At 30.2% G+C, this 14,288-nt stretch overlaps 1 long non-coding RNA gene across 1 annotated transcript; it reads left to right on the top strand.

The window, feature by feature from the left end:
- The first annotated feature begins 2,023 nt into the window (after positions 1 to 2,023).
- LOC141710501 (uncharacterized) lies at positions 2,024 to 2,695 on the top strand. The gene is made up of 2 exons (XR_012570951.1): positions 2,024 to 2,260; positions 2,392 to 2,695. It is a non-coding gene; the product is annotated as an uncharacterized LOC141710501 (long non-coding RNA).
- The last annotated feature ends 11,593 nt before the right edge of the window (positions 2,696 to 14,288 follow it).

The following is a 14,288-nucleotide window of genomic DNA, read 5'->3' as shown; positions in this document are numbered from 1 at the left end:
TTGAAAGATTAGGTCAGAATCGGAGTCTCTAATGATATCATGGTAACAAACACGTATTGTTTAAAGATGGACAAGAAAGAAGAAGGAAAGATAGAAAGATCATGCCACTTAAAAACATCTACGAGACCGAAGCCACCACAATCCTAAGAGCAAGAGGTAGCACTACCAGCTCAAAGAAATTTAGCAAGGATTGACTGAATTTGTTTGAGAATTGATTTGAAAAGAATTAAGTACGAAGTCTAGTAGCTTTGAACAGCAAATAACACAGATTTAATCAAAAGAAGTCGTCCTACATACGAAAGAAAACAAGCATTCCATTGAAAAATTCTGCTGCAAATTTTATTCGTCAGAGAAATGCAATCTTCTTGCGAGAGTTTCAAAGTGATCAAGGGCAAAACAAGAAAAGTATCACCCCATTGATACCCAGAATGTGTTAGAACAGCATGAAGAGCTTGTAAAGGCACATTAGAAAAGTAGCAAGACGATTTGGCGAGATTAGCATTGAGAGCTGAGATCATGGAGAGATGTTGAACTGTGTCAATCATCGCAGTCATTGAATGACATGGTTGGGATTGACTTTTTCAGCTTCAAGCATGCCAACTTAGATAGCTCTGCTCATGCTGAAACTGTTAAATATATGATCCTATTGGGGTCTTACTCTAATACCTTAAGATTTAAGATGAACTGGTATATTTAACAGAAACTACTACAGTTCTCAAATTAATCATTCTCCTTTCAGCGCCCTAGGCCTTATGCCTCATCGCCATTATATCAGGTTTTTAATAAGAAAATGAGCTATAACCGAGTACACTAATGTGTCTGGAGAAGTTTAGCAAACGACAATTAGCTCAAAGTGAGCCTTGAACACATACACAATCTCTCATATTAGCAAATGAGAACACTATATTAGTCTCTTATTAGATACATGAAAGGTCTAAAATCGCGATTGCTAGAAAGATTAACATTAATACTTAACCTCATGTACATAATGCATCGACATGTTTCTAATACCAGACTTCAGTGTGACAGATGAGCTAGGACAGCCACTACATGCTCCTTCCTTTCGTAGTTTAACTATTCCAGTTCCAAATTGAAATTGTAAGCAGCAGCTGAGTAAAGAAACAAAAGCAGTCCAGAAGAATAAAAACTTTACATAGCAGGTAGCAGCCCAGATTTCGGGTTTCAGAAAATTCCATGAAGCACCTTCTGATTATATTACAGTTACAAAATCTGACCCAAAGAAGACTCTGGCCTTTATAAATTATAACAATTTTTTTATATACAGTTATCAATTTTACACAAGTATATTCAAACTTCAGTCAGGGGCGGAACCAGGAATCTAATATGAGGGGACCAAATTGATAAAAAATAGAAAACATACCGGTCTATTTGAGATTCGCACGCCTTTTTTTATCAAATAAAATGAATCAATTATCAGGTTAATAGAAATGGTCTCCACAACCTCCTTTTCAATATATAGTACTCCCTTCGCCCCGTTAATTATTTCCCCTTTTGACTTTTTGTACTGTTCATGCTAAACGATTGACTACTAATTTACGTCTAATCTATAATATCAAACATAGTCATGAGTGATTTTGTTGGATTCGTATTTATAAGTAGTTTAATATAGTGAAGTTTTTATATTTAATACTAATACGAAATTAAAGATATTAACAATCAAAAGTGTACATTGACAAACGTGTCCAACACAAATAGAAAACGTTTTTAGGGACGTAGGGAGTAACAAATAATCTTTGTGAATCTCATCTTGTATTCGATTTCGAAGTATATTTAAACTTCAGTCGGGCGGGGCGTAACCAGGAATCTAACATGGGGGCCAAATTGATAAAAGTAGAAAATATACCGGTCTATTTGAGATGCACGCGCTTTTCTTTGATCAGATAAGATAAATTAATGATCTCGTCAATAGAAATGGTCTCCGCAATCTCCTTAAATAATCTCTGAGAAACTCATCTTCCATTCAATTTCGAATCAATTTCGAAGGCATGTTTTCACACTTTTGGAAGTCTTCAGTTACATCATCAAATAGAATGGAGAAACAGTGTCGCTCCACCTTGATTCAGGGGTCAAAAGGTGACATATATGTAGCAATTAGTTAGAAGTTGGCTGTTGATTAAAATTCTAACATTATACAACACATAGTAACATAAGAAGAAAGAAACAGCACAAACACACACACAATTTGTGATGGCAAAGCTATATTGCTTCTGTTTCTGCCTCCTAGCCCTTTTCGTCTCAGGTAATCCTTTCTCGATATCTCCCTCGTTCCCTTTACAGGATGTCCTGGGTCCAAACCTTGTCAAACACAAGGCGGGTCTGTGAGTGTGTTTAACTAGAAAAAAAACGTAATATCTTTCTTTTATAATGCAGATGCATTGGCGGCGAATGAAGTGGGAGGCGTCGTGGTTTGTCCCGATTTGATAACCATCGGTGCTTGCAAGTTTTCAGACTGCAACAAGATTTGCTTTGACAGACACCAGCAAGGCGGTATCGGAATCTGCGTTGCTCAGAGTGAATGCAGTTGTTTTTACAAATGTGATTTTTAGTTTTAGTACTATATCAACCTTTTCCCTTTCAGGAGTAATCAAATAAAATATCAGTATCAAATGTATTGGTAATAATCTGATTTGATTGTATGAGATGTTGCGTTAAAAAATCTGATTATCTTGTGTAATGCTTTAAGCCTTCCTGATTCATTAACATTTGAGGCTAACATATTTATTGTTAATAGTAAATGAAAATCGAGAATCTGAACTTCATTGGAAACATATTTGTGGGTTTGAGATTTGAATTTCTATATTTAAACTTGATCAAATGGGTTGTATTCGAGGAAGATTTTAATGGAGTGATATGGATTGGATTTTAAAAGATTATTATCAAGTACGAGTTCATAATTTCACATAGTATCAAACTGGTTTCCAAAAAATTATAAAATATAAAATATTCACGTGTCAAATTTTTACTGGTTAAATGAAAATAGACTTCCCTCCATTTACATTAAAAGCACCAATAAAATTATTTTATACTGCCACATCAGTCATGACATATCATTTTATAACAATTTTTATATAATTTTTTGTACCTCTAACATTACTCTTATCCATATATTTGGATTTTGAGAAATGAGTTTCATAATTTATTTTTCTCAACCAAACACTTACGCAACCTCTCGAATCAAACAATTCTTAAATACGTATTTTTATTCATTTTCTAAAATTTCATGAAATTTATCGAGATTTAAAAAAAATACTTACAAATTAATGAAAATCGGCCATTTTATTATTTTCAAAAAAGTCCATGAGCTTTTGAAATTTTCGGATGAACTTTCTATACTTCAACAAAACCAGTTTAAATTGACGCTTTAAAATCCAAATTAAGTACAAACAAATATTAAAAAAACTGTCCTCAGGGATTGACTCAGTTGGTTAAAGAGGGAAAACTATCCTCTTGGTCACGAGTTCGAATCTTACGGGAGGAGAATTTATGATTATGTCTGCTGAGTCAAGTCTGTCGCTTAAATGCGGTTTAACATGATTCACGTGATCCTACGATAAAAAAAACTTTTGAATTTCTTTATTAAATATTACCATTATACGTTTTTGAAAAATTCAAATTAAATACAGCTGGATTTTAAAAATTCAGAACAATACTTTCAATTTGACTCCAGTCATACATAAATTTTGGGAATTCTATCTTATATATCTCGATTTTTCGGTTCTTAGCATATACAAATTCAAACATCACAAACATAAAAAAGCAATATTACACAGTGACAATATATATGGCAAAGCTTCAATTCATCTGTTTCTGCCTCTTGGCCCTTTGCTTATCAGGTGATCCTTCTTGTTTTGATTGGTGACCAGCAATTGCTGTTCTTTTTTAATAATTAAGCTCATAGTTCTAACAAATCTCGAGTGAACGAGAATTGAATCCACGATCTGGAAATGTTTTCGTATTTTTCAATATTTATAGACATGTTTTCATATATTTAACAAAAATTAAATTTGTTTCTTCGTATCCTATGAAGACAGCTCTGTTCCCGAAATAATACATGTTTTTAGAAATCGGCCGGTATTTCAAAGATCGTTGATAAAGGGAAATGTTATTTCCAGATCATTTTTTTTGTTTACAGAGCAATAGAGTGTGAAATTACCAAATTACATTGCCTTAATCTTTTCAGGTGATGTTTATTGTGAATGGTGGGGCAGTTTGATATTTTCACCCGATTTTTACTCTGGAAATAAAAACCTTACTCTGTAAATAACATTTCCCCCAATAAATCGTTCAAAAGCCGGTCAAGAAAAATTGTCCAGTTTGATGGATTCTCAATAACTTATTATTTTTAAAAATTGACCGATAATCGTAATTCGAAAACTCAGCCGAATAATTTTGATCTCCGAAATCTATAAATATGAATTATGAAATAATATAACATGACATTCTTTTTGAGAACTTTGAGTTTTTGTATTTGCAGGCACTACATCAACAAGGAATGATTATTGCGATGACAGTATATGGGTATATGAATGTAATTATCAAGGTTGCTTGAATATGTGCATCAAGAAATACCCTGCCCAAGGCACCAAGGCATTATGCACTAACGAAATGGCCTGCACTTGTTTTTACATTTGTCCATCTTAATTTTGGCATTTTTGTAATTATCCTTTTTATAATATAATAAAAAATGTTGTCATCAATTTTTGGTTATTATACTATTTATTAATTATTACACTATTTTTAGCCTCAATTTGGAATTGTCGGTAGAAAATTGGATGATGCAAAAAGTGTTGTTATAAAAATCAAAAAATTTGTTTGATAATATTTTTTATCTGCCCATGTTCTAAATAAAACATTAAAAATAATATTTTTACAAGAATTGACAGGGGAAATTTTTATTTTTCGTAAAAACCGGAAAACAATTTTTTGAAAAATAGGATTACTTGTGTTTTTCAAAAACAGTTTTGAAGGGAAAAAAATATTTTTCTAAAAAGTAATAGAGAATTTACCAAAAATACTGATTTTTCTAAGTTTTTTTTGCGATTTTACTATCTTCTGATTTTTTTTTTCAAAAATACGGAATTAACCAAAATTAACCAGATATGCAACTAGTTGAATAAAGTTTTTTTGGTTAATTTGAGGTTGCATGTAGTTGCAGAAACTTGTCAAAGGTTGCATGCAGTTGATTCCAGTTGCCAAAAAACATATTTTGCAAATTAAAAAATAATTTTGCAAATTTTTTAATAAAATGACAGTATTTTTGCAAAAATATTTTTAGACTTGGGTATTTTTTAAAAAAATCCAAAGTAATATTAGGTTCCTCATATATATTTCTCAAATAACGTAGCATAACACACGTCGAATTTTGATTTGGGGTACATATTTACACACACATGATCTCACATTATTATCGAAAAAAACTAGCACTATTTATACATGAAACATCGTTATTTGAAAAAAAAAAATTGAGATCCCTAAATTTCTCTTTTGTAAAAAGTACGTTCCGCTCTTCGGCACAAAAACTGATGTTACTTTCATAACAGCAATAAATTTCTTTGATTTCTTTCCATTCCTGTAGTAGTTTCCTTTTTTCAATTTTGGAATAAAATAACTATAAAATAATATTCCCATGGGCTTGGACTATTTGACTGAACCAGAGATTCACAAAAAACTTGGGCCTGACTCGGCCTGATCCGGTCAAAATTCGGTCAAGCCCGGCCCGGGCTTAGGGTCTTAATGTGCTCTATATTTTTAGGCAAAGCCCGGCCAAAAGCGAGGGACTTCGGCCTGACCAGGTCTTTGACCCGACCCGATTAAAAACCCGAAAAAACTCGGTTAAAATCTGATTATTCTAATATATTTTGTTATATTTATGAATTTACATTTACTATAAATCTATACTATATTATAATAGACGAAACATTAAAAGTTTGATAGTCGATCAGTCGATACTTGCTGAATTTACTTAATTACCCTTAATTATTTATTCTATATTTAATTACTTCAGTTATTCGATTGGGCAATTCCAATTCTTATTGATGTTGGAGTCAACTTCATTTATCAATTTAAATTCTATTTCATATCCAACTCGATATTATTATTAATTGATATTAAAGTCAACTTATTCTATCAATTAAAAACTCTAATTCATATTTAGGTATATATTATTCTAATTAGTATTTCGAACTAAAATAAATTTAAGCAAACTAAATATAATTAGTTGAATTTAATCGATATAATGTGCATCGGATTAAGAAAAATAATAATAAATACCACTGATCCGTCTAAAAAATTATACTATTGAACCAGGGTAAACGTAATAATACATATTAGTCATCTAAGATAATTAAAATATAATTCAACCAACTAAAATAAAATCATATTATATATATATATTAATTATTCGGACTAAAACAAAATTATCTTATTAATCCGGACATAAAAAGTTAAAATAACGCTAAATTTAATTAGTTGAATTTGGTCGTAGTAATGGGCATCGGGCTAAAATAAAATAAAGTAAGCCAATAATACGGGATAAATCAAATTAATATCAGATTAAGAATAATTCGTATCCTATTGATATGAACCAAAAATTAACCTTTAAATAAACATAATAATTATTATTTTTAAAACACACATAAAATGATCAATAAACTATATCGTTCAATTAGTACTATAGTCCTTTTCAAATAACTCTTATAATTTATTGATTAAATAATAAACTCTCTAAAATAATATTTTTATTAAAGTTCCAACACAATATAAACATTGTATTTTTTATTCCCCAAAAACTATTAAATCGCTATAATATTTTTAAAAACATATGAACATATAGGGGTATTAATATAATTATCATGAAATCATATTATTTAAAAAGGTAAAAATAAAAAAAATTAATGAACAAATTTAAAAAATTCAATTCAAAATAAATATTAAAAAAATTATATAATATTAAAAAAGATTTGTTCATCCGTGCATCGCACGAGTTTTTAGCTAGTATAAATAATACTTTAAACGCATATATATTTACATATTCGTGATTAAAAATATGATTTATATACTTTATTCCGGGATTAATGAAAAAAGATATAGTAAGTACATTATAAATATTTGGATAACATTGATAAAACATATTATTCTATAAACATGTTTATTTTTTGTCAAATTTAAATATTTTCAACGAAGTAATGTTTTCATAAAATATTTCATGCAAACTAATACATTTTTATGATGATCTAGTTGCTATAGCCTTCAGAATCTTTAATAAAACTCGATCCGATTTAAATAAGTAAAAAAACCCGGTCCGATCCAATTCGGCCCGAAAAAAATCCCGGTGAGGCCCGCCTCGAGGGCCCAAACGAGCTTACATTTTCAAAAAGCCCGGTCTGGTCAAAATCCGGACCTTTTAAGACTCGGTCAAAACCTGGTTCGATGGACATTTTGTGCATCTCTAGAGTGAACACCAGCACTTTACCGTTACAGAATTGTATTTGTTCTCATCTTATACTCACTGGCGTATCTATAAAAACAAAAAAAAGGAATGAAATATTCAGAGCGATAAGATTAATACATGGCAAAGCTCCATTGCTTTTGTTTCTGCCTCCTGGCTCTTCTCTTTTCAGGTAATCTTTCCGGCATCTTGTGATCTTTTACACGGAATCAAGTCTTGTGAGTGTCGTTTGAATCCCGAATAAGAAATGTTAGAGTTCCAAAAACAGTTCTTAAAACCATTCTCGAATGTTAAGTTGTTATTATATATTCACTCATAAATGGGTCTCTCGTGTATTAATATAAATCCCACGAATTAATCGATGACACGTGTCAATTTTGTAAACATTTTCGGCAAATTTTTTGAATACGTAGCATTGCTTATCTAGAAATATTAACTCGTTGATAGAAATATGAACAAGAATCTAACGCGTATTTAGTTAAAATCTCATTTTCATTATAACCGACACACTTAAGAAAAATGATTCAAACGACACAAAAAAAAATATTTATTGAACATTTTTTTAATTTTTACGAAACTTATTTTCATATCTTTGCAGGTACAACGACGGAGGAAATTATCAATGATTATTACTGCTACGACATTGTACTCGTAAATAAATGTGATAGACAAGGTTGCATGAATTTGTGCTATCAGAAATACGGAAGGCATGGCACTACATCGATGTGCGCTAGCGAACATGGCTGCATTTGTTATTACATTTGCAATTCATAGTTTTAGTATATTTATTTATTTATAATTACCTTTTAATTTTGTGATAAAATATTATCATCAAATGTAATCCATCTCCTTTATTATTGAAAGTAAATTAATTGAGATGTTTAGTTTTCTCATTAAAAAATTGCATTTTTTGATATATTTTGTATTGGATCAGAGTGATGAATATTTGTGCTTACTATTAAATACCCCAAATTTAATTATTTGAGAGATCCCATCTAATATTTTGACCCATTATATAAATTTTTTAAAGATAAGGAAATAAGTCGGATTTATTAGATATGTTTGATTTGATTTGATTTGGATAGATCTTTTCTGATTTTTGGGCCCATCAAAGTTTAATATTGAAATTTTTAAAAATTGCCAAGGGTCTGGAGAATCTTTTCATGGGCCCATTAAAGTTTAATATTAAAATTTTTAATAATTATTGAGGGTCTAGACGAGAGACTCAAATTTAAATCTTTCAATAACCGGAGTTTTCGATTCTGATATCAGGTTAAGTGACCAATAATCTGACCAATAATCTTAAAGTGTTTTAGTAGCTAAAAGTGATTTTATTATGATTATATCTCATAATAATAATAATAATGTTGGTAGTAATAATAATATTATTATAAACATAGATATTGTTAATATTATAATTCAAATTCTATCAGGCCCCACAATAAATTCAAAATAACTGAAGAATTACCACCCTTGCAGCTTATAAATACTGGCAGTACCATTGTGTTAGTAGTTGGTACCCATAAACTCAACTGATTAAATATTAATACAAATATTAATAAAATTTTAAAACATAGATGGGAAAATTACAGCACTTGGTTTTCTGTCTTGTGGCTCTTTTTCTCAGGTAACTCTTCCGACTTCTTTAAATTCGGTTTTTCTAGTACGTGCCCAAGTTTACGAGCTGAACAACTACTGCTGCGTTGCAGGAGCCTTGATGAACGGAGTAGAAGCAAAATCATGTGTAAACGTCATAAAAATAATGAATTGTTTGGATTGCATGAAAGTTTGCAGGGAGAAATATCCCAACGGTGTCGGAGTTTATGTAGGCCCAATTATTGGGGGATTTGGATGCTCTTGTACTTTCTTTTGTACTCCCTCTGTTACGGGGCGTGAAGTTTAAAAAAAATGATAAAGTAGTGGAAAAAAGTTGATAAAATAAGTAAAGTAGTGGGACCGATTAATATTATATGTAGTGGACGTAGTTAATTTAAAAATTATAAAATTTTTACTATTTTTGGAAAATTTTGAAATGTAAACAATTGGAATAGGAAAGTAGTGGATGTAGTTAATTTAAAAATTATAAAAACTTTACTAATTTTGGAAAATTTTGAAATGTAAACAATTGGAAGGGATATCCAAAAAAGGAAAGTGTAAATAAATGGGAGGGACAGAGGGAGTAATTCGTTACTCCTTTTTTCCCAACCATTTCTTTACATTTTACCCTTTGGGATGTCTCATCCAATTCTTTACATTTCAAAATTTACCAAAAATACCAAAAATAGTTAATGGGTCCCACCACTTTTCCACTTTTTCTCTCTTTTCACACTATTTTTACTCCATTATCTCTCTTTTATATATTAAAAATCAATAGGTCTCACCACTTCACTCACTTTTCTTTCTCTTTTTCACTATTTTATATATATTTTTTGGTCTCCGTGCCCAAACCAAACGTAAAGAATTGGCCGGGACGGAGGGAGTATAATTTAATTCTTAGTTTTAATAATTCATATTCTTATCAATTAATGAAACAATTTTGATATGTATGGCATTTGCATCATCCCTTCGTGTTATTAAATATGGTTTAATTGATATGCAATTTTTTTTGAAAAGTTAATCAATTCAGTAATAAAAAAAAGATATCCGACATTTACGTATTATTAAAATTGAACAAACATGTCTAATTGTTGAATCGTTCCTTTTTCGAGATGTAAAATGATATAAATATGTACATTTTGTTATTCAAATGATTTGAGCAATCGACTGTAGATGAAAATCCTGCATATTTATAATTCCAGATACGAAGAGTACCAAAAAACATCAAAATAAAATAAACTCTCACACATAGAGAGTAACATGGTGTATTCAATTGAAATTTTGAAAGATCGATAATAATTCATGAATTTCAAAAGATTTTCGTTAATTTTAATTGTTCGTGAATATTGACTGAGTTGAAAAAAAAATCTTGCAAGAGTATTGCTGATTTTGTAATTTTTTTAAAAATCATTTAAATTTTCATTTTTTTTGGTGAAATTTCAAAATATTAAAAGTACTAGCAAATTCATCAAAATTCACCAATTTTTCAAATAAAACAAAATTCATGGACTTTTGAATACCATCAGATTTTAATAAAGTTTTTAAAATTCAAACCGAATACCCCAAGATTTTGATTTTTTTTAAAATCTAGATTGAATTTAATTACATTATAATAAATTTTTTACAATCCAAAATAAACTTCATATTTTAAATAAATTAAATACTCATGAATTTTGAAAATTCTTAAAAATCCTTTAAAATTTTGATTAAATATATCTCCTTAAACAAAAGCCAAAATATTCGAAATTATTGAAGGAAAATAAAAGTTCATAGCTTTTAGTCCAAGTGCTTACAAAAAAATCCAAATTCTACATTAAAGTTTCCAGAATTCTGGACAGCTAATAAAGAGTTTTGGGGATCAAATAATGCTCTGGGGACCAAATTAATTATTTTATATATTTTTAAAATTTTACACCAATTTTTTTTTATAATTTTTGACGCTTGGCAATAACCGAGACTCATTCTAGCTCCCCCAATCTCTACTGCATATAGAAATGTTTAAAAAATCTAACATCCGATCCGGTTCGAAAAAAAGTTCAAAAAATCCAAAAAATAGGCTGTTGGTTTGGTTTAGGCCACGGACCTCCTATTTTTGTAAAAATTTGGATGAAATCCCCGTATATTTCAATAAGCTAGGATAAACTTTTGAATTTTTATGCAAAATTTAAAATATACAATATTGTTAATAAAATTTATAAACTATATGTTTCTATCAGACGTAAAACCATGTACATTTCATTGGTTTATTGATTTGATACCGTAAATAAAAGTCATTAAAGTTTTAGGTTGGTAATTGAGAATATTTTAATGTAATATAGAAAATATTTTTTTTGTTTCTGTATCTAAACAATTCTCTCTCGTAATTTAAAATATTATTTCATTTAGTATCTAAACGATTCACAGGTCGACATAAAAAATATTATATATTATTTAATACATAAATAAATAAATGTTCGGATAAAGCCCGGCCTGGCCTGATTGGGCAAGTAATGATGACCAAAATGAGGATCTTCCGGACTAAAAGAGAGCACACTTGTGCTAGAAAGTTTGGACCAGAAACAATTCTTTTATCTGCTGATCAACTCATTACACTAATACGAGATTAACAAATTATTTATGAAAATACGTGACAACACTTTATGTAGTCGCACAACAACATATGAACTACTCTCTAGAACACACGTTTACATGCTTATAAAGTTCACATGAAGTAACGTGATGAACGATCAATTAAAAAATAAACAAATTAACAATAATGATTATTATACCAAAAATTTGGCATTGAAGTGATTCGAGTCAAACGCAGGCTAATTACAGTAAAATTCGGTGCTGCCACAGGACACGCCCAACGTTTAGGAGATATTTTATGAAAGATTGTTTGATAATAGGGAAGCTTGGGAGCACATGGTTAGGGTAGAACACGCCCAAATATTGTGGACGCGTCCACCGTGGTGAATGTGTTCAACAATTGTGATGTTTTGACAATATAAGCTGGAGGACGCGCCTGTCCTGCTCAAGACGCGTCCTGTCATTGTGGAAAGTAGTGAAAGAAAAATATTAGGAAAGTGATATAGGCGTCATGGAGGTGAGGACGCGCCCAATGATATAGGACGCGTCATGTGTTTGGTGAGTGCTCTCTCATGAGGATCATTTAGGAAAAGTATGCTTGGAAGAGAGCAATGTAGATTATTTCTATTAACGTATTTGTTGCAGGTACTTTTTGAATAATTCCTTTCTTGAGTCGGTCAAGGAGGGGGATGTCCGTGAAAAACTTGAAGGCCTCCAGGGGTATGCCTGATGATTGAAGGCCTCCTCCTGTATTCAACGGGGTGTCCTCGTTGTGGATGCGGGGTTAATATTAATGTGTGCTTTGGGAACTCGGTTCTTGTATTCTACGGGTGTCCTCGTTGTAGAACTTTGGAATCGTCCTGCACTTTGCACCCAAGAGCTTAGGATCACATGTCATGTTATCTGATGGGTTATCCTCATTCGGGGGACAGTGATGCGTCCGGCACTTAGGGTGAACCGTGGTTATACCTGCGCCCGTAAATCAAGGGAGATAGCTGTAACGGAGTGTTATCCTTGCGCAGGGAGATGCACTATCCGTGAAGTCCTACGATTACGGACGAGTCTTGGGCCTTTACGGTTGAGCCTCATAGTTGGACATTCCTAAAATTAGCGGAAGATGGATTTAGGATGGGTTTCTACCGGGTCTAGGAATAAGAAGTATAAACCCATTAGAATTCTTATTCCCCAAGAAGTACGTCAGGCTTGATCCCTATATAAAGGGTACGTAGGCACATTGAGATGGGTAAGAAGTTGGGAAAAACATGATTATTTTTTAATTTTTTGCATCAAAACATATATATATCAAAAAAATTACCAAGTAGTCATCCAATTTTTGCAACACTTTTTTCTAATAACACAATAAATTTTAACGACAATTCCAAACAAAACGTAATTTAATTAAATGAATCTAATAGCAATATTTTAAGGAATGTTAGATAAATTTAAACTCCAATAATGTGTTAGTAAATTCTTAACAAGTTAAGATCCATCGGTCATACTTTATCAATATACTTTATTTATATGATTAAATATTCACTTCTCTCTCATCAACCCTTTTAAAGTTTAAATACACAATTCGAGTTTATATATAATAGTAATGTACCAAATACAGGAATGTTGTTAAAATTAAGATACAATAAAATGTCCTAAATTTTTAAGATCCATCAATATACTTATATATTTGAGAAGATGATGACATTTACGTGTCGCCTATTAGATCTTTCATTCCATTTTTCGAATTTTCTCAATTTTTTTAATTTAAAATACTAAAAACTATAAGTACCTTATAATTTCCTAAACTTTTTATTCTTTTTTCAAAAATTAACTTATCACCTTAATATTTTCTCAAAATTTCTCTTTTAACATATTCTTCTAAACTTTTTTCACTTACATTTCTTTATCAACTTACTAACTTAATATGAATTACCCTATTCTCTTAAACTCAAATTACCATCTTATTATTCTCTTAAAATATCTCTTCAATTATCTTCCGTTCACAATTACATTCCGTACAAAGATATGATAACGCATGAAAATAACAATTCCTTATTAATATTTTTTAAAACTTTCTCTTTAAGTCAAAAATATTTTAATTTACCTTTCAATGATATACTACTTTCTATTTTTTTTAAGTCAAAAAATATTTTAATTTACTTTTCAAAGATTTACTAATAAAGGGAGTAATGTTTTTTTAAACTTTCTCTTCAAATGAAAAAAGAATTAATCTTACAAAACAAAGTCAATAAATATTTATAAAGTAATGTTCATGAATCATTGGATCAAAGTATTAAATTATGAAACGAGAGGTTTATTATTGGAGAAGAGTTTATACATATCGAGCGCTGTAACAAGATCCGACTCTTTTCATCTTTTCATATATATTTGTATGTATATGTGTATGTGTTAATGTTAAAATTTGAATTAAATTATTGGTTTTATGAATATTTTTTATTTTCCGGTGTGATTGAAGTTATGAATATACTAATACTTATATTTATTGATTTGTGTTCGAGCTTGCAAATTCAAGGGGTCTGGTGTTATAGTTCATTTTCGGTACTCCTGTTCTGTAATTTAAAATTATTGTTATGTTTTTAGGCTTCTTGTAATTTTTGTTGTTTAATGTAATCATAAACATGTAAAGGTCAATCAGACTAAT

Source organism: Apium graveolens, chromosome 3 (genome assembly GCF_009905375.1).
Source record: "Apium graveolens cultivar Ventura chromosome 3, ASM990537v1, whole genome shotgun sequence".
Classification (NCBI taxonomy): Eukaryota; Viridiplantae; Streptophyta; class Magnoliopsida; order Apiales; family Apiaceae; genus Apium; species Apium graveolens.
The sequence above is the reverse complement of the archived record's forward strand: the minus strand, read 5'-3'. Positions and strand labels throughout refer to the sequence as shown.